The following is a 21,298-nucleotide window of genomic DNA, read 5'->3' as shown; positions in this document are numbered from 1 at the left end:
GAAAATAAATCAAAAGAGAAATGTTCTTAAATCGTTGAAGAAAGGATGATAAATAAATCGACGGAATCGAGAGTAAATCGTGAAAACGCATTTTCTTCGCAGTAGGAGGAGGACGTATAAACGTTCCTCCTTAAAGGTCTCCCTCGAGTATCATTCTATATATCCCATACTCATTCTCTCTTTGAAATCGATGAGAGCGGAAAGGAGAAAAAGAGAGAGAGAGAGAGAGAGAGAGAGAATGAGAATATGTGAGAAGAGATAAAGAACACGAGAGTACAAGATAAAAGGATAGAGGATATGGCCAATATAAAAAGCTTCTGACCAATGAGCACCACCGTAATTCATAGTTTTACCTGAACGACCCAGATTTCACCGGATTTAAGACTTACGTCTTCTTTGATCCCTCTAATTTTCGATAAATGTGCCCAATGCAATCTCTCCTTTTCCACTTTCTTCTTTTCTTTTTCTCTCTCTTTCCCTTTCTTTTTTTTTTTCCTTTCCTTTTCATTTTTCTTTCCCCCGATATACAATAACGTAATATAGTCATATTAATTTCTGTCTATCGATGTAATATTCGATTATTTTATACTGTTATAAAAAAAATAGATAGAGAAGGAGTTATATATATATATATATATATATATATATATATGTATGTATGTATGTATGTATAGAAAAACAAGAGAGAGAGAAAGAGAAAAAGAGAAATCCCTTGTCAACGACAAAAGGCAAACGTGAATGCAACCAGATTGAAAAAGATCACACGCAAGCGTCCATTGCGTTTTCAAACTCGTTTGAAAAATAAACGAAAAGGAACGAAAGAAAAGGAGGGGGGAGGGCGGGACGGGGAAAAAATAAAAAAGAAAAAATAAGCGAAAGAACGAGAGCGAGAAATAGAGCGAGCGTACGATATCAAAGGTGAGATGGTACACGAAAGAGCGTGCGCTCACATACGCCTTGATAGATCGAATATTTCTAATAGATTGGTGTCCATTTTTTCCCCCCTTTTTTTTTGCTCTCTGTCTTCCCCTTTCTCTCTCTCTCTCTCTTTCTCTCTCTTTACGCAAAGTAAAATAGAATTTCGCTTAAAACGTGATATAACGTAGGTAACCACGATAAATGTCAAAGTTCGTACGATGTCCCGTAATGATCGTTTGTTTTTATTTTCAAGATGAATGATAAGGCGTACGAATACACGCCGGATTATATCGTGAATACGTCGATGCATCGTCGAGTTAAAACGAGAAAAAAAAAGGAAAAGAAAAAAAAATAAACGAGAAAGAGAAAGAGAAAGAGAAAGAGAGAGAGAGAGAGAGAGAGAGAGAGAGAGAGAGAGAGAGAGATAAAACGAAAAGAACCGATTCTATCAAAGATTCTTACAAATTACAATGAAAATAAGTTCCCTTCACAATGTATGATATGTTCGTATATATGTACATGCATATATGTATGTACATATGTATGCATGCATGTATATATAAGCATATACATGGTACCCAAATACTATCTATGTAGATCGAGAAAATTGACGATAAATTTCTTTCTTCAATTCTATTCGAAAAATAAAATATATGGAGTTACACGGATATAGTGGTTTACGGAAATGGAGAGAGAAAGTGAGAGAGAGAGAGAGAGAGAAAAAAAAAAAAGAAAAAAATAGGCTAGAGAATATTATAGTTTCTTCCTTTGTGACTTTTTCTCTTTTCTATTTTCCTTTTTTTTTTTCCTTTAAACTACAACAAAAGTACGATACCTTTCACCCGGTAATTTTACAATAGCTTAGAAAACAAGTTATTATATTGCATACAATGTAAAAGTGAATCGATATATACTTTTTTTCCATTTTTCTTTTTTTTCTTTTTTTCTTTTATGAACGTTCATGCAAGAAAATACATTGACAAATAACAAAGAGGATAAATTATACAATGTAAAAAAAATATATATATGTACTATAAACGCACATAATGCATGTGTGTGTGTGTGTGTGTGTGTGTGTGTATAATATAAAATAAATAAACGAAAGGAAATATTCAAAGCGTATTACTAAAATTTTCTCCCCTGGTTTCTACGGTAACGAGATTATTTTTAACGAGTATTGGCCTTTCAACAAAAGGCACAAATGTTCAAATACGTGTCCTCGTACGAGGTCATCATATAAACGACGGTAGTTTTACGCTCGTGCGAGCAAAAAGCTTGCTTGAATGAAAATTTTTTTTTTTTTATTAAGTATTTATACATGGTGTTCCATTTTAATCGATTTCCCACATATATACCTATACCTTCTCGTTGTTCATAAAATTTTGAATTTTTATTCAATCGCATTTGATTTTTATTTATTCGTATTCGTAATGTTGTGGAAATGATTATTAAAAAATCAATTTTTCTTTAATTCCCTCTCTCTCTCTCTCTCTCTCTCTCTCTCTCTCTCTCTCTCTCTCTCTCTCTCTCTCTCTCTCTCTCTCTCTCTCTCTCTCTCTCTCTCTCTCTAACGTTAAGAAAACATTTCGATATTTGTTCGAAATCATTACAATTTTCTAATATTGTTTGGAGTACTATAAATATAGGGTGTCACGTTTGAAAGATAGCGCGAGCAAATTATTTTGAACTACAGCTCGTTTCAAAAAAAGTGTTTCAAAAAATTTACCATACTTCGAGGAAAGTACGAACAGAGAGTGAGAAAAAGAGAGAAAAAGAGAGAAGAGCGGGAAAGGAAAAGACAGACATCTCGTGACACGGTCTTAAATCATCTCTAGGTGGACGTGCTTTCGATATTTCATTTTTCCTTTATGACCTTCATTTTTCTTTTACTTGACTTTGAAATACCTTGAAAAAAAGATCAAAGTGTATACGCGGTCAATGAATTCGTTTAGGAATGGAAAACTAAATATGGTTCGTTAGAAAAAAAGAAAAGAAAAGAAAAGAAAAGATAAGAAAAAAAGAAAATAGAAGAGTAAAAACAAAAAGCTAACCTTGAAATTTCCCAAAACATAACCACAAATTCACCTAGAGAAAATTTGTTATCACCGTAAGATATCTACCCTTTTTCACTCTATCTCATTATCACAGGTTAAGTTTTATTCGAAACATTGTTTTAAACGAACTATAGTTCATTGGAAATAATCATCTGCGAGATTTCAAACTGGACATCGTCGTGTGTATATATGCATGTGTGTGTATGTGTGTGTGTGTGTGCCTGTGTGTATGCGCGCGCGAAGAATGTGTATAATTAACGCACGAACGATTCACGGAAATTCGATAGAAATGAAATGGTTTTACCTATCCTCTATACGATCCAAATTTCATTCTTACGATCCGATTAAATCAATTTCAGCATTAACGAAAAAGGGATCTCTTTCAACTAGATGGAAATGCTATTAAGGCCTACCCTGGCACATTACCGATCTCTCTTTACTCTCTCTCTCTCTCTCTCTATTTTTACACGCTTCCGACTGGACCAAGATGATAAAGCATTCTAGGAACCTTCAATCCCGCGTCGTCTATTTATAAGCCTAGGGAAATGTGTGTATGTGTGTATATATATACATATATATATATATATATATATATATATATTATCATAAAGGAAAATTATGTTACATAGGCATACAAAATAATATGACTTATATAATAAAATATATAATAAAAGAATTTATAATATTAGAATATATAATGAAATAATATAATATACAAAATGTTTGATTTATTAAAAACAAAAATGGCCATTGTCAATGATATTTTATATTTATCCTTAAATTTTATCATTAATTTTAACATTTTCGTTCAAATTCGTATCGTTAATCCGAACAAATTAAATTAATCTTGAATTTATCTTCATTCCCATCATTCCTACGTAATTTTTCTATTAAAATGAATCGCCTATTCTATTAAAATGAATCATCTATTCTATTAAAATGTCTCCCCCCCTTGCCTTGCCTTGCCACGCTTCATCTCGCCACTACGTCGATCCCGTTTCAATTTAAAATCAGGAAAGGTACGATATCGTTAGATGATATACCGTATGAAAAGAACGGTCTTTTCAATCGGCCATTCTTCAATTTGCGTTTTCTAACAAAATCATTTTTACTAATACCTCCCTCTCTCCCGCCCTCATCTCATACATCAACAGCAACGGCACAGCAGTCCTTTGGATATCAAGCAACTTTTATACATTTATTTTCGCCATTTATAAGCCAAATGAAAAATGAAAAAAAAGACGAGAAGAAAAACAAAAAAAAAAAAAAAAGAAAAGAGAGAAAGAGAGAGAGAAAGAGAGAGAAACGAAGAAAGAAATATAATACAATATTCGTGATCTTTCAAAACAACCAAGCTCTCGCGTTGCATTACGATATTACGAAATCTCTCGAAAGTTTGAAATCCCTTTGGGGAGATTATAATATACATACATAGATACATACATACATACATACGTTTATACATATATATATATATATATTTTTTTTTTATGCGATACGTATAATCATCGAACCATATTATAACTCGTTGCAATTTTCTTGATTCGCTAACAAGCTCGAAACCTTTTAAGAAATATTAAAATTTCTTGAAAACTTTTTAAATAAATATATGGGATGAGCATTGATCGATACAAAAAAATAAGGAAATAAGGTTTAATCGTATGAAATGATTTTTCTTTTTTTTTTTTTTTTTTTTTTTTTCAAAAGAATCCGATTATCAAATAATAGGGATTACTTTTTTTCCTTTTCTCTCTCTCTCTCTCTCTCTCTCTCTCCCCCTTTCTTTCTTTCTCTCTCTTTCTCTTTTATTCTCATTTAATATAGTATATTATATTTGCACTTACGCACGTTACTGTATACGTATAATCAAGAATAAGAAACAAAAGAATAGAAAAATTCAATTTTAAATCGTACTGCTGAACTTTCCTCAGACCTTAATACAAGGAACTGCAGAGGAAAAGATTGTGTGTGTGTGTGTGTGTGTTTGAGACAGAAAGAGAAAGAGAGAGAAATCGTTACTAGCACATTGAAAATTGTATAACGGAGCAAAAAAAAAAAAGAAAGAAGTCAAGGAAGCACATGAAGAATACGAGAAAACGTTCAAAGTTTAACGAAAGTTCTATGATTATGTTAGATAACGTAATAATAAATTCAATTGGATCAATCTAAATTTTTTATCTCGTAATTAATTAAGCCGTTTAAATAAAAAAAAAAAAAAAAGAAAAAAAGAAAGAAACAATACAATGAAATAAGAATAAGAATGAAATAGAACAAAAATATCAATGAAAATGTTGTCACTGGTAGTACCTTATCAGAAAAAAAAAAGAAAAGAAAAAAAGAATTAATATTAAATTTTGATAACAATAATCAAAGAAGAAAAGAAAAGAAAACTCGTCCCTTTTTTCGTTTGATCACTGTGATAAATATTTTCTAAATCATTGAAAATATTTTCCTTCGTTCATACTTCCTCTATCGTATGAAAATAAAACGAATCGCTTTTACATTTATTTATTTATTTATTTTACATATATATATATATATATATATATAAATATATTTATATATTTTATGAAGATGAAAAGAATAATGAGAAAGTTAAAAGGAGAATGGAAATTCATGTTTAAACGCAATTTTCTTTTCGTTTTTTATTTACTTTTGCTTCCTTTTTTTCTTTCTTTTCTTCTTTTTTTTTTTTTGTTTTTTTGAACTCATATAGACGACAGAGAATAAAAGCAAATGTCTTTGCTACCTGAGAAAAGGAAAGTAAGAAGTATAAAACGAGATTGAAGAGAAACGCGACTTGGCGATCTTACAACTTTCTCTCGAGTTCCTCGTTATAACGGGGAAACGTTATTTCGTTGATTCTTCGAGTATCGACAAAGGATATCGTTATTCTTTGAAAACGCAAATAAAAAAAATAAGCTACATTTCTTGAATGAAAATAAAAGAAAAAAAAATGTTTCTTTTCTTTCTTTCCGATTTCTTTTACAACGGGATAACATTTCTCAAAGTTCTTCTTTTTTTATATATATATATATTTTTTTTTTCGAAGTTTCAAAAACTTGGAAAAAAGCTTGTAAAATAACTAGGTTGTGTGTACACACACATACAACACACATACACAAACACATACACAAACACACACACACACACACACACACACACACACACACACACACATATATATTATTATTGTATATAGACGTAATGTAAGTATACATATCTTGAAAATAGAACGATGTACGCGTCCACAACTCGGGACGGAAATTATCGAGTGTGCATAGTGCAAACTGCAAAGAAAAGGCACCATTTTTCTATTAACATCCACTATTTTCTTTTTTCACTTTTCCTTATGTATTTTCTCATATTAATATCTTTAACATAAATCGTCATACGTGAAGGTACGATCACAATCGGCCAGGAACAAACAAGAACCAAGAACATTTTTATCCTTTGCACATTCATTTATGAAGCATACGTGATATAATTAATATACGTCGACTTTAAGTTGAAATCAAGTTGACTCAGACGTTTCTTAATTTAACAAAGCTAAAAGAGAGAGCAAGAGAGATACAAAAAGAAAAAAAGAAATAAAACATAGAAAGAAAAAAAAGGAAGGAAGACAGATAGGCGAGAAGAGAGAGAGAGAGAGAGAGAGAGAGAGAGAGAGAGAGAGAGAGAAAGGAAGAGCATTACTGTAACTTCAGAATCGCACGTTTTGAGAAACTCGAGTATCGTTGACCCTTAACCCTTCTCGTTCCAAGAATCAAATACAATGGAGGAACTTGTAGTTGGCCGTCCCAGAAGGACGTCTACTTGTGGCATAGACTTTCATCCTTCTCTTTCTTTCAAGTACTACCCCTTTAACCCCTCTCACTTGTGTTTTCTCGTTCGTATCGTGTAGGTACTTGCAAGCTTTTCCCTCTACTTGATGATAGAACTAACCCTGGATAAGGTCTGGCTACGTGCAAAGCTCACCCTCTTCCTTCTTCCCTCTTTTTCTCCCTGTCCCCTTCTCTCTCTCTTTCTCTCTCTCTCTCTCTCTCTCTCTTTCTCTTTTTTTTCCTCAATCCCCCATCCTACTATCCTACGTTACTCGTTCACTCTATCGAGGGTGAAATGGAAATGTTTTGTGTATTCCATAAGAGCTGTCTCCTAGAAAAGGATTCACCTTCGAGAGGGAATATAACCTGGTCTTTGAAATCAATATTGACGAAGAACGCGTTCGTGATTCTTACCGACTAGTATGAACGAATTTTCCGAGTTCATTATACATATATATATATATATGTATATACACATGGTGGTCCATTTAAGTAAAAATTAATATAATACCTTAATATCTCGTTGAATCGTCGATAATCGATTGAATCGTCGCAAAAAATATTTTTCACGTAATTTGAATCATATCAAAGAATAAATCATAGATTATTTAATAAGAATTTTCATTCAGGCTAAAACAGTCTTTTTTTTTTTTTTTTTTTTTTTTTTTTTTTTTTTTTTTTTACTAACAACGCGTACTTATATATTTTCGAAGTATTTCTCACTTTTTCAATTTATCGATATTCTTTTTCGTATAAAAATCGTATAAAAATTTTATTTTTTTTTTTTTTTCTTTTTTTTTATTGCAGATTGTATCCGATCAAAAAATACATACACGTATGTACGTATGGGATAGATACAGTAACACTATTTTCAAAACGACTTTGATCTACGAAAAATAAAAGTTTTATGGATAATATTGATCGATAAAATTTATTCCATCGAGATTCGCCAGTGTGCTTTCTGCAATATGATTGAATCATCGTAAACGTCGAGAAAATATTTTTTTTTAACGCCATAAGAATATCTAAAAGACTTTATAAAAATATGTTCTTATCGTACGTTCATCCTTCGATATCACTGCTGTGACATTACGTGAAAAAAGAGAAAAAGAAAATATTATTTGCGATCATCACAATTGAATTGACGAAACATTCAGGTGATCTTAATTAAATAGACCACCCTATAATGTGTGTGTGTGTGTGTGTGTGGTATATTGACAAACTTTTCTTTGTCCTACTCCTCGCCCTTTTCTGCCCTTTTATCTTATTTATTTGTTTTTTCTTTCTTTCTTTCTTTCTTTCTTTCTTTTCTTTTTATTTTTTCTTTTCTCTTCCTTGTTACGAAAACTGAAGAAATTGAAATGAAATCTCCCAGACCCTCCGAGAAAAAAGGAAGGAAAAAAAGAAAAAAGAAAGAAAAAGAAAAAAGAAAAAAGAAAAAAAAAAGATGAAACTGATCTCGAATGTTAACAAATTCATGAAAAATTGAATGAAACATAAGATCGAATTTAATGAGAGGGAGGAAAAAAAAAAATATATATATATATATATATATATATGGAAACAAATGCACGTATCCGTTGAGAATCATCTTTAAAAATTCTTTAGTAAGATATTCGTGACGTAGCCGTTGAGAAACATGAATAAAGCAAATAGCAAGTAATGAGTAGCGGGTAAATATCGACAAAAGATATTTACCCTCGCAGATGCATGAATAATAATATTCCCTGGAAACTGTTTTGCAAATTTGCTCTATACCAAAAGTAAATGTTAGAAAAAGTGTTTTCAAAAGGCTCTTGTAATAATCGATTTTAAATAATACATCTCACTTTAATATTTCTTTGTTTTTTGTTTTTTTGCTTTTTTTTTTTCTTTTCTTTATTAATTTCTTTTGTCTTTTTTTCTCTTTAATATCATGACAATTTTATTGCACCTTTTCAATTTTATTTGTATCGTTTTGTCAGATGAAAATATAAAGAAATAAAAAAAGAAAAAAGAAATACTAAAAAGAAGAAAAAAAAAAAAAGAACAGAAAAATTAAAAGGACCCAAGAAAAAAAAATTAAAGAAAAGAAAATTAAATTAGCTTTTATTAAGATAGAATAATTCTTTTTTTTTTTTTTTTCTCGGAACTTAACTTTAACCATTGAATTGATATGGCAGAAAAATTACAATATATCAATGTTTAATGTATATGACATCTAAAATTTAAAAATTAATTGAGTATGACAATATCACTTGCCATTCATTATGTATTTTTATGTATATTACAAACAAAAAATGAAAAGGAGAAAGAAAAGAAAAGAAAAGAAAAAAAGTGCGTAAACAATCATAACCACTTGCAAATATAATTTCATGCAAATTCAGAAAAAGTGGAAAGATCCAATTGTTCGTCACAGACGAGAATATAATTTTAACTTTTCCAAATTTAAATTGTTAATTATATGACAATTTTTTATTTTTATGACATTCCTTCTTTTGCCACTACACCCCATTTAAATGGCAAAATCTTTTTCTTTTTCTTTTTCTTTTTCTTTTTTCTTTGATCTCCTATACATATTTTAACATATTTATCTTAACATATATATATATATATATTTTTTTTTTTTCAATAAAATCATTGATCAACGAGAAGTCAAAAAGAGAAATTGAAAATTTCAATTAATAAAAATTTTCGAATTCATTTCTCTGAATTAATCGAGATTAAATATTTCTACAAAAAATTAAGTCAAAAAAATATATAATCAATTATAAATTATCTCAATTCGTTTCTCTATCCTATATATTTATACATACATACACACATACATACATATATATAATTACGTATAATACAAAAAAAAAAAAAAGAAAAAACTTCAACGATAATGATGCATTTAGATCGAAAGAATAAGATATTATCCTTAATAGGGGGAAAAAAAAATAGAAAAAGAAAAAAAAAAAGAAAAAAAACGTCAGAAAAGTATAGTAATGAGGAAAAGAACGTGGCGTAACAGTTCAACGATGGTGACCCTTTTTCTTTTGAAATTTAATTGTAACGAGGTAGAAAAACGTCGATTTCATTTATTTGTAGAGACATCAACCATTGTGTACACACATCATACGTACGCACGCACGCACACACACACACAGACTAACTTCTGACCATCGAGGTGTATTTGTGTCTTTCATTAATGAAATGGAGGCAACGCCTACATGCTTGCTAAGGGTCAGCCTTACTTTGAAGGTCTCCGCGATTCCCGATTTAGAAGATCCATACGGGTCGACAAACGTTCTCATATCTCTCAGGGAAACATCGATTTTTCTTCGACTCGGTCGAGTTAAAGAGGGACGAGAGTGAAATGGGGGGAGGGGAGAAAAAGATCTTAAGATAGACGCCTTGATTTAGGATCTTCGATCGAGGAAAACCTTGATGATGATTTTGAAGACAAAATTAAATTTATCTTCTTATTTGTACGATATAAAGGAATTAGAAAGGGAGAATTATCGTGATGACAATTCATTTAATCCTTTATCACTTTAATTGGTTACTATTTATATACGTATCTTAATAATGTTAGTCGTAATTTTTTTTTCTTTTTTCTTTTTTTCCCCTTAACAAATAATTACAATATTGTAGAAGTTATGCGGCGCGAGATCGTTTTTTCGTGTTTTAAAATTAAAATATATAATGATTCTTTTTTTCTTTTCTTTTTTTTTTTCTTTTCTTTTTTCGTTTCTTTTGACAATTAATTTTCTTATTACCGATATTTAATATCATTTAAATTAACGTGCGCTTCAGAGATTACAATATATTTACGTTAGATATATTTTTTAATGGCCCGCTCTATATGTATCCAATTTAATTCTTTCAATGAATTTATATTTATATTTATTAAAACGTTATTATATCGTATATAATAATAAATCGTAATAACAATAATTAATTCCAGCATGTATATATATATATATATATATATATATATATATATATATATATATATATATGATAGAAATTTAATACTTTTTTCTCCGGTATATCTATTAAAATTTTCGCAGATTAGATTAATGAATATTTAAAGGAAGATAGGAACTTATTCGGGTAAACTTCAGTGTTATGTTAATCTTGGACCAGGAGTTTCTTCGAAAAGACTTAAATCTATATATCCATATACATAAATAAATGTACATACATACATATATACATACGTATATACATACGTACATAGTCTTTCGCGTCCTACGTCCTTGACGTTGACGTTTCGCTTTGTCCCAATTCCATAATACAGGCCTGCAGAAGAGCCCCGAGGACTCTCCAACTATCTAGTTATACTTCTTTTTTACACCGACAAATATATCTACTTAATGCGCATGCGCGTCCACCGACGACGCCATCCTCTACGTAATTAATCTTTAATAAGGACTTTTCCGTCCGTCCTGTCTATCCACCTTCTTTTTCTACATCCCGTCCCCTTCCCCACCCTGCAATCGCCCTTGCACCTGTCCCTGTCTCTCCCTTTCTCTCTTTGCCACCCCCCCCCCCCATTCCTACCCACCACCTTCCTTCACTGTTTTATTCCTGCACGAGCGAAAAGCAGACTCACGACGTCCGATATTTGCATTAAATTTTCATGACTTATACGTCGAAGGAACGAAGCCAATCGAATTATCTTTTCCTTTTTCCGTCCCTCCTCCTCCTTCTTCTTCTTCTTTTCTTTATGTTCTTTTTTTCCTTTTCTTTTCTTTTTTTACTTTTCCATCTTTTTTCCTTTTCATTTTATTTCTTTCGCTTTAGTAAATTTCTACTTCTGAGGTCGAAATAGATAGATAGATGGATGGATGGACAGATAGATGGATGGATAGGTAGATGGACAGACCCCGATTAGATAGACAGATAGATAGAATTCTAACTTATCGTTAAATCTATCTAAAATTCCATTACTTTTAAAAATCGATTTGCTCTCTATCGTTATGACGAAACTTACGGTAACGAAAGAAAGAAAAGAAAAGAAAAGAAAAAAAAGTGGGAGAGAGATAGTTAGATAGATAGGAAGAGAAACGGACAGAGATAGAAAGAGAGAGAGAGAGAGAGAGAGAGAGAGAGAGAGAGAGAGAGAGATACAAAAAAAAGAAGTAAATAGAAAAGAATAAATGTAAGTACTTTCAATCTTTTTTTAAGAACATAGCAGGACACAGCGGATGGATTGAGTGATGGAAAAAAAAAAGAGAGAGAGAAAAGGAGGGAGAAGAAAAAAAATCTCTGAGATCTTAACTTAACCAAAGAAAGGACAGGGGTAAGAGGGACTGAAGTAATAAAGGGAAGGAAGGGTGTCGTCTCAAGTATTTCGATGAGTACATTTTATTTTCCCCTAACACTCAACTACCCTCGCACAACTCCGTCGATTTTAGGAGCGTATGCTTTTTCTCTATCTCTCTATCTATCTTTCCTTACCTTCTTTGTCTCTCTCTCTCTCTCTCTCTCTCTCTCTCTCTCTCTCTCTCTCTCTCTCTCTCTTTCTCACTTTGTCATTTCCTTTCCATCTTTTCGCGGAACACTTGGCAATAAAATTCGTCGGGCGAACAAGAATTCTTTTCCTCTCGTGAGATTGCTAAAAACGAAGAGGGAGGAGACTCACGAGCTAAGGTGTCATAAAGATGAAACGGAAAAGTAGAAAAGAAGAAGGAAGTAGAGGAAAAAGAGGAAGAAAAGGAGAAAGAGGAGGAGATTGAAGGAGAAGAAAAAGAAGAAGAAGAAGAAATGGAGAGAGAGAAAAAGAATAAAAGAAAAGAAATAGAGATCGTGACGGTTTTCGTCGTACGAAATCTAAATTTCCGATGATATCGCAGTGCTACGTGGAATTTATCTGGACTTGGTACATAAAATGCAGAAACACATACATCTAAACATGACAAAAGTATTCACAGAAAAATAAAAAGAGATAGAGAAAGTATGTGTGTGAGAGAGAGAGAGAGAGAGAGAGAGAGAGAGAGAGAGAGAGAGAGAAATAGAGATATAATATGCAAGTGAGATCTTTTTTTGCCTTTTACATACATTTTTCTATTTGAAATAAAATTTCTAAGATTAGAAAGTTGTATGCTGTTACTTCCTTTGATTAGATAGCACATAGAAAACAAAAAAAGAAGAAAATAAAAAGAAAAAGTTATAAACGAATAAAGGAAGAAATAAAAGGAAAGTTCTCGGACATTCGTTAAAAAAGATTCTTTTTGTCGAAAAGATCACAATGTCCAGTTTGAAAGTTCCGATTAAAAGAAGAATGTTCGAAAGTCCAAAGCTTTCTTACAGCAATGAGATATATAACGAGAGAGAGAGAGAGAGAGAGAGAGAGAGAGAGAGAGAGAGAGAGAGAGAGGCAGATATAAAAAGCGAGAAAGAGAGAAAGAGAGAGTATACGAATATAATAACTTTTCTTCTCTATATATGCATATATATAATATATATATATATATATATATATATATATATATATATATTATATATATATATATTGTGTGTGTGTGTGTGTGAGTATAGAACGGTTCGATGAAATCATAAAGAATTTAGGCTGCCCGCTATAAATACCATTGCCAAGGTTTTCGGCACTATCGATCGCTGCTGACCGTAAAAACCAAATATTGGAACATTTTAAAAAAATCTAGTGGACCTAGCTAATGATCATGTAAAATATTATATATATATATATATATATATACATATATTAACGATTTATCATTTAGCTGAAGTGCTCTTACAATTAGACAATTTTATATTAGACAATACATGTGTATCTACGATATATACACATATCCATATATAGAAAATTTTACGTGATCATTAAATAGATCCACTAGGTATAGATTGTTATTTATATGCATTGGAGTTATAATGCGATTAGGTTACTTTTTTTTTTTTCATTTTTTCTCTTTTTAATTTTTCTTCTTTTTTTTTTTTGTTTTTTTTTTTTTTTTTTTATGTTTCTATGAAATCATTATACGTCGAAATAATAAAAAAAAATGAAGAATAATTTTGCATATAAATAAATATTCAATGATACGTCCAAAGTTCTTCTCATTATTCGTGTACATATGTACACGATTATCGTTCAACTTGTTAACGAGCTCGATAATGAAGAGAATCGAGAAACAAATAGAAGTGACTAGGAAGACAAAGAGAATCCGAAGTTCTTAATGAGTTTCTCTAAACAACTTTGATACGAGCGCGAAACATTATCCCATAAATTTCGAGATATTATTTCGATAAAGAGAAATTCGTTCCCACGATAGATCAGTCTATGAAAGATATGTAGATAGATAGATAGAGAAATAGATAGATGGTGAAAAGGAAAAGTAAGCTTGTTTGAAGCTTGTGAAGAAGTTTTATAATAGTATGTTATACGCAGCAATCTGTTGCACACGTCATGGGACTGCGTCTCTCTCTCTCTCTCTCTCTTTCTCTCTCTCTCTCTCTCTCTCTCTCTCTCTCTCTCTCTCTCTCTCTCTCTCTCTCTCTTTAACTCTATCTCTCTATCTATCTCGTCGAATAATTACAAAGTTCATGATGACAACTCGGCGTGACTTTTAATGAATTTAGCCTGAGAGGAAAAGAATTTTCTTTCTATCTGTCTCTGTCTGTCTCTCTTTCTCTCTCTCCCTCCGTCTCTCTCTCTCTCTCTTTCTTTCTCTCGGGATTAGGAGCGGCCACGGATGGAAAAAGTATCTCTCGTGTTAAACAACGCGATAAAAAATACTATATATATAAAACATAGATGTAAACGAAATGAGAATTAATTAGAAGTTCGTTAATTAAGGTCCTCGTTCCAACGATAAAAGTCTAGGATCGAACTACCACGGGAGAGAAATATTTTTTTCTCTGTGTATATTTCTGTCTCCTTTCTTTTTTTAACCTCTTCTTTCTTTTTCTTTTTTTTTTTGTTCTTTTGTTTTTTTGTATTCTTTTTTTCTAATGGATAAAAATTCGCATCGGATGTAAAAGTCCGCGTGCTTAACGCGAAAAAATATGAGAGAGATGGAGAAAAAGAAAAAAAGAAGAGAGAGAGAGAGAGAGAGAGAGAGAGAGTGTGTAAGAAAGTCTTTTAGATTTTATCAGAGGGTTCGTAACACAACGTTGAATTATTTATAGTACTCACGGCACGGAGAATTATGCGTCGGCGCGTACTTCGGATATTTTTACTGCAATTATTAATAAATTAACGGTATCTTACGGATCCACGATTATGTTTAGTTCGTCTTCGCTCGGAAGACTAGTATATTTTCATTCTTTAAAACTTTTATTATGATATAAAATCTATCGTTAATTTCTATACGAACGAACGCGTTCGAGAGTAAGATCTACTAACTAAATTCTAATTAAGTACAAGCGAAACTTTCGTCATTCATTAAAAATTTTCTTATTAACTTCAATGAGAAATAATTGATAATATTGATAATTGAAATCAAATTCTGAACAAATGATTATACGCTTTACGGATAATATAAAAAAAAAAAGAAAAAAACAACAAAAAAAAAAGAGATTCGATCTCGAATCTCTATGTAATATATATAATATATATATATATATATTTTTTTTTTGTTTCATCAGAACAAACCTTCTTTTCTTTCCTTTTCTCGTTTCCCCCACAGCCATCACCTCTTTTTTTTTTCTTCATTTTCATCGGACGCGAGTACTCGAGAATGGCCGCAATAAAGTGTCGAGCGCAGCCCCGCGTGTGTTTACACGCAGACGAAGGGGGAAAAGAGAGAGAAAGATAGAGAAAGAGATAGAAGAGAGGAGACGAGACGTCATCCGGCGTGAGTAGGCTTCGGGATCGATCTGCTGACATTTCTGGGTTACGTAATATTGCACTTTACTGCTTTACCTGTGAACTCTAAATGTGTCTTAAACGCACATACACACAGAAAGAGAGAGAGAGAGAGAGAGAGAGAGAAAGAAAAGAGAGGGGAGAAGAGAGAAAGAGAAATATATTCCCGATAGGAAATAGACGTAAACGTACTGATGAATAAACGAAAGAGACACGAGAACTCTGTGTTACTTTTGTCGTTGTTGTTATTTGTTGGTTGTTAGTTGTTTGTCGCTGTCGCTGTCGGTGTCATTGTCATTGTCGGTGTTACTGTTACCCCCCTACTGTTATTGTTGTTGATGCTGACGCTACTGTTGCTGATACTGCTGTTGCTTCTAGTGAGGGGAAATGTTGCCGAAATTCGTATCCTCCCACTGGTTTTACCTCTGAAACTCCATTTTGTCAGAGCGTGTGCTCGAGAGGTCATTCCTCGAGTAATGGAATTATACGACGAAGAGGATACATAAACTGTATTTATACGTAGTTATTCATCTATGCACATACAATAGAACAAAATTGAATAAATAAAGATGAAGATAAATAGATAAGTAGAGAAACAGAGAGAGAGAGAGAGAGAGAGAGAGAGAGAGAGAGAGAGAAAATTAGACGATTTAGAAACCGATACGTTCATCTCCTTTATTATTTAATATATCCTAAGCTTTCCATTTCCTAAGATTTAACATTTATCTAATAAATTATTCGAAATTATGTGTTTATTCGTTAAACGAAAACATTCGGAAAATCTCCGATAGCATTGTCATAAATACATATGACATATATCTTCGTTTTAACAAACTCGAATCTAATAATTCCCATACGTTCAAAACTAATCCCTTATACCAATCGTCTAACTTTGTACTCACACTGATTATATTCTCGAAATAATTAATTTTCCTTATTTCGAAACAATCTAATTTCATCCTTAATCCATATTCATCGTTTCTATTTATTCATAAATATATATATATATATATATATATATGTATATATATATATATATATATATATATATATATATATATATATACACATATGTACATAAAACTCTAATGCAACATGTAATGATAATATTTAATATTTCTAGTATATTATTACGTCGTAATAAATTTTTCTTTTCAATAAGAACTTCGTACGATCGTAATTTCTCTCTCTCTCTCTCTCTCTCTCTCTCTCTCTCTCTCCCGCAATTTTTCTTTCATTTTTCGTTTTTTCCTTTGTTTTTCTTTTTCCTAGGTTTATTTACTCATTTTTCGAAATTTCCACAAATTTATCGCAAAATCCTCAATAACGAATACCGTGTTTGCGTTCGGTAAATATTCGAATGTAACAATGAAAAGTTATATATGTATGTGTGGATATATATATATACATATATAAATATATATGTGTGTGTATATATACACACACGTGTTGTTTTATACATATATTGTATACATACACACATATACGTGCATATATACACAAATATACACGTAGGAAGTAAATTGGGGTTCCGCGTTTTCGCTCGTACGAGGGCTAACTCTGCTACGAGTTATTTTCGTGTCCGACGAAAAGTTGTAAAACGTTTTCCACCCGAGCACTACGTTTCTATCTCCCTACTATACTTTAATATCCCGAACGTCACGTGGTATGATTTACGCCAGAGTCACACACGGAAATATATATTCAATTGGTCGGATGACGTTCGGTTTGCAAAATGAAAAATGTCGAAAAATCGCCGACGTGGGAGGAAGGAAGAGAAGGATGGTAGAAGGAAGGAAGAGAAGGAGAGTGGGAGGGGAGGGAGGGGAGGGAGGAAGGGGAAGTGAAGTTCATGAAGTATCGACGCAACTTCGACGACTTTCGGTTTTTAGTAATAAAAAAAAAAAAAAAAAAAAAAATAAAAAGAAAAAAAAAGGATTCGAACGAATTTATGGAAATTCTATCGAAAATACTTAATCATCCGTTACAGCCTGTACCGTAAAAAAAAAAAGAGAGAGAGAGAGAGAGAGAGAGAGGGAGAGAGAAAGAAACTAAGAGAGAAGCTTTTTCTTTTCAACTTTCGTTGGACTCCATTCGTCACTAAGAGATCATAAATTTCCAAAACTTTATCCGTAGATTTCTTCTCGTTGAGAGAATCTCCATGAAACGATTATTTTTACCCAAAAAAAAAGAAAAAAAAAAAGAAAAGAAAAAAAAGAAAAATTATGAAAAAATGTTCGAGAGAGAAAGAGAGAAGAGAGAGAGAGAGAAAAGGGGCTTTTCCATTTTCGAAAAGCAACAAACTATAATACATTACCAATTTCAAGTGGGTACACCTAAGGATTCATCGCAAAATAAACTTTCAACGCTTTCTCTATTATCCATAGCAATTATTTATTCTTGGAATTCTCGGCATCAATTTCGGATACCCTGAGTCTTTTACCTATAGCTTATGCTATACCGCGCGAGTAAACATCAAGCTATTTTCGTGAAGACTAACGAACGAGAGGGTAAGAGAGAGAGAGGGGTGGAGGGGGAATGTGGAAGAAGTAAAAGTATATTGCACCGATGACCTATCATCAATATTCGATCTATCTATATAATAATATCTAACAACCATGGAATATAACAAACGAGACAAATTATTGTTAAACAATCAATTAATCATTATAATCGAACGATCTCAAATATCTCTTATAATCTCGTATAATTTAATATTTACATACTCACATATGTTTGTTTCATTAGATTTTTTCTCTTTCTTCTTTTTGTTTTTCTTTTTCTTTTTTTCAATCCTTTTTATCTCATTTAATATCATCACAAAATTAATCGTCGGTTTTATTTATTTGCCAAATAATAATAATAATAATAATATCGTATTATTATATCGGACAGATATACAAGGGAAAAAAGCGAGGAAAAAAGAAATGAAAAAAAGACAAAAAAAAAAAAAAAATATTACTACCTTTATCCGAGGTGTAGTTGAGACTTAATTTTTTCACCTTTTCGTCGTCGAAAAAATTTATATCGCTTTTTTAAGACGTTTCGAGGGCAGCTGCGAATCTTCTTCTTTTCTGAGATAAGAGCTCTCTCTCTCTCTCTTTCTCTACCGTTCCTTTTTTTTTCTTTTTAATGCAACGCATTTTTCTTCAAGCTACTCCGCAAACAACGTTCTCTCTTTTCATACATTCTCCCTCTCTCTCTCTCTCTCTCTCTCTCTCTCTCTCTCTCTCTCTCTCTCTCTCGTTATTTGCTACGGCAGCAATTCCGCCGGGTTACTCTCTTTCCGAGGCATACGAAAGTTCAGTTAGAAATGGGGGGATGAGAGTGACGCGGGTGGAGATTTAGTACTGCGGTTATGACATAAAGTAATTTTTTCCGGTTCAGAGGAAGAGAAAGGTAATTTCCAGTTGTATCGAGGACGAAGATAGGAAATTCAGAAGGACGAAAAAAGGAAGGAAAGCAGAAAGGAAGGAAGGAAGGAAGGAAGGAAGGAATCGGAGGTGGTTGGAGGAGGGTAGAGGGTAAACGAAAAAAAAAATCAAATATTTAAATTTTGAACGACAATAAATATGACTCGTAAACGATTAAACGTATTTATGGATATAATGCATTTTTTGCGTGCATCCACCAGGCGTGCATGCATTACATTCCATTACTACCTATTAAATTAATTTATACTATAATTAATTAAATTAAATTATCTACAAGTATGATACGCATCGTCTATCGTTAAGAATTAATTAACCAATTGCATTATACGAGGTCACATATGACATAACTATTGCATATTTTTTTTTCTTTTTTCTTTCTTTTTTTTTTCATTTTTTTCTTTTCTTCTTCCCCAAAACTCCCGAGTCATACATGACGTGAGACAGGCGATACGTTTTCATATTTAATTAATAAAACTTGTTAAGTGACAAGGCATGTGAATATTAAAATATTTTACTTGCATGAATATATATATATATATATATATATATACATATACATATATATATATATGAGTATAATTAAATATATAATATATGTATATATAATATATATATAATTTGCACGAATAGTATAGATAAAACGGACAAAAGTCAAAATTGAAAAGAAATTGAGGTGAGATTATTTGACCTCAAGAAAAAAGAAGCAGAAATAAATAAATAAGTAAAAAAAGACAAAATTAATAAGAAGAAATTAAAAAAAAACAAAGAAACAAACAAAAATGAGATTAATGTAAAAAAGGGGAAAACAAGAAAAATGCTTTAAGTATTTTATAAATATATTCGTTCAAGTAAATTTCGATATTCGCTCATTAGAGCTTGGAGTTCGAAATAATGCCAAAAGGGTTACCACGGAAACCTCTCCCTAAACGAGATCCAAAACCGGGCGTAATAACTTAATCGAGGTTCCACGTTGGACCGTCGAACATTACCGACGAATACCGACGGGCTATTAAGCAGGATTTCCTCTATAGCTATATACACAAATATATAGGTACTATATCCTCTCCTCCTCTTCTCTCCTCCTCCTCCTCCTCCTTCTCCTCCTCTTCCACTCTTCCTCATCCTTCTTTACATTTTCCTTCTCTTTCTCCTTGTTCTCCTCTTCCTTCGATCGTGACTTTCGAAACGATGAAGGAAAGGAAGAGCTTTGAAATTATACAAATTCAAATTCAAAACGATTTTATCTCCGACAAATATTATTCGTTATTATTCTGATAACGAGGACACAGCTTGAAATAATCATGAAAATAATTATCATATTATCTTTTATATATATATATATATATGTATATATAGCAAATATATTATTGATTTACATAAATAAAATATTTAAAATGTCAAACGATCAAAAGAAGAAAAAGAAGAAGAAAAAAAAGAAGTAAGTGATAAAACGTACCAATTGCATTTTCAAAAGGGATAATACATTCGCATTATCTTCTTTCGTTTAAGATTTTAATGACTCACGAAAGTATCGTTGGGGATTTCATGTTGCTTTTCGAAATGCAAGGAATCTTGTTATCGTGGGAAAACTTTGAAGGATGCTACTACGTTCTCCTCTCTCTCTCTCTCTTCTTAGTCTTCAGAGTCAACAATCTATATACCTCTCTGAAACATAAACGAACGTGTTACGTTAGAAAAGCTTTACCTAAGAACTCACAGTACGTGAGCCTTAAACTTTACGTGACAAGATACGACAATGAGAGAAGGGCATTAGTGAAATAAGATATTTGGTTCAAAAGAAGAAATAGTTTTGATGAAAGATTTAATTTAAAATTTTCTTTTCTTTTCTTTTTATTAATTATTCGAATCCAATCGATTAGAAAGAACATTATTAATATATATATATGTGTGTGTGTGTGTGTGTGTGTAGATAGATATATAATTGAGCTTAAAATCTGATAGGAAAAGAATAAAAAAAAAAAGAAAGATACAAAAAAAAATATATAAAAAAAAGATTAGAGAGAGAGAGAGAGAGAGAGAGAGAGAGAGAGAGAGAGAGAGAAACTAACTACTTAGGATTGAGAGATATCTTAGTAGAGATCTACAAAAAGAATGATCGATACGCATGAACTCTCATGCTACCGACGGCTAAGAGAGAAACCGATATCCCCGTTTGATTCTCTCTTTGAACGTGCTTTTAACTTGAAGCAGCAAGCGAACTCCGACCGTTCGTATCCTTAAAGAGGTCACGGAAATTTCGCCCACGGAAATCTA

The 21,298-nt window shown here is 31.8% G+C and overlaps 1 protein-coding gene and 1 long non-coding RNA gene across 4 annotated transcripts in view; one reads left to right on the top strand and one right to left on the bottom strand.

The window, feature by feature from the left end:
• LOC124426796 (small conductance calcium-activated potassium channel protein) overlaps nucleotides 1–21,298 on the top strand; it is a 185,502-nt gene that overhangs the window by 35,362 nt on the left and 128,842 nt on the right. The window lies entirely within an intron of this gene.
• Nucleotides 1–21,298, bottom strand: part of LOC124426798 — a 139,876-nt gene that overhangs the window by 27,729 nt on the left and 90,849 nt on the right. For both annotated transcript variants that reach the window (XR_006942798.1, XR_006942799.1), the window contains exon 3: nucleotides 20,549–20,689. This is a non-coding gene — a long non-coding RNA (uncharacterized LOC124426798). The remainder of the gene's footprint in view (nucleotides 1–20,548; nucleotides 20,690–21,298) is intronic.

Source organism: Vespa crabro, chromosome 9, assembly GCF_910589235.1.
Source record: "Vespa crabro chromosome 9, iyVesCrab1.2, whole genome shotgun sequence".
Classification (NCBI taxonomy): Eukaryota; Metazoa; Arthropoda; class Insecta; order Hymenoptera; family Vespidae; genus Vespa; species Vespa crabro.
Note: the sequence above shows the minus strand (reverse complement) of the source record. Positions and strands in the feature narration are given on the sequence as shown.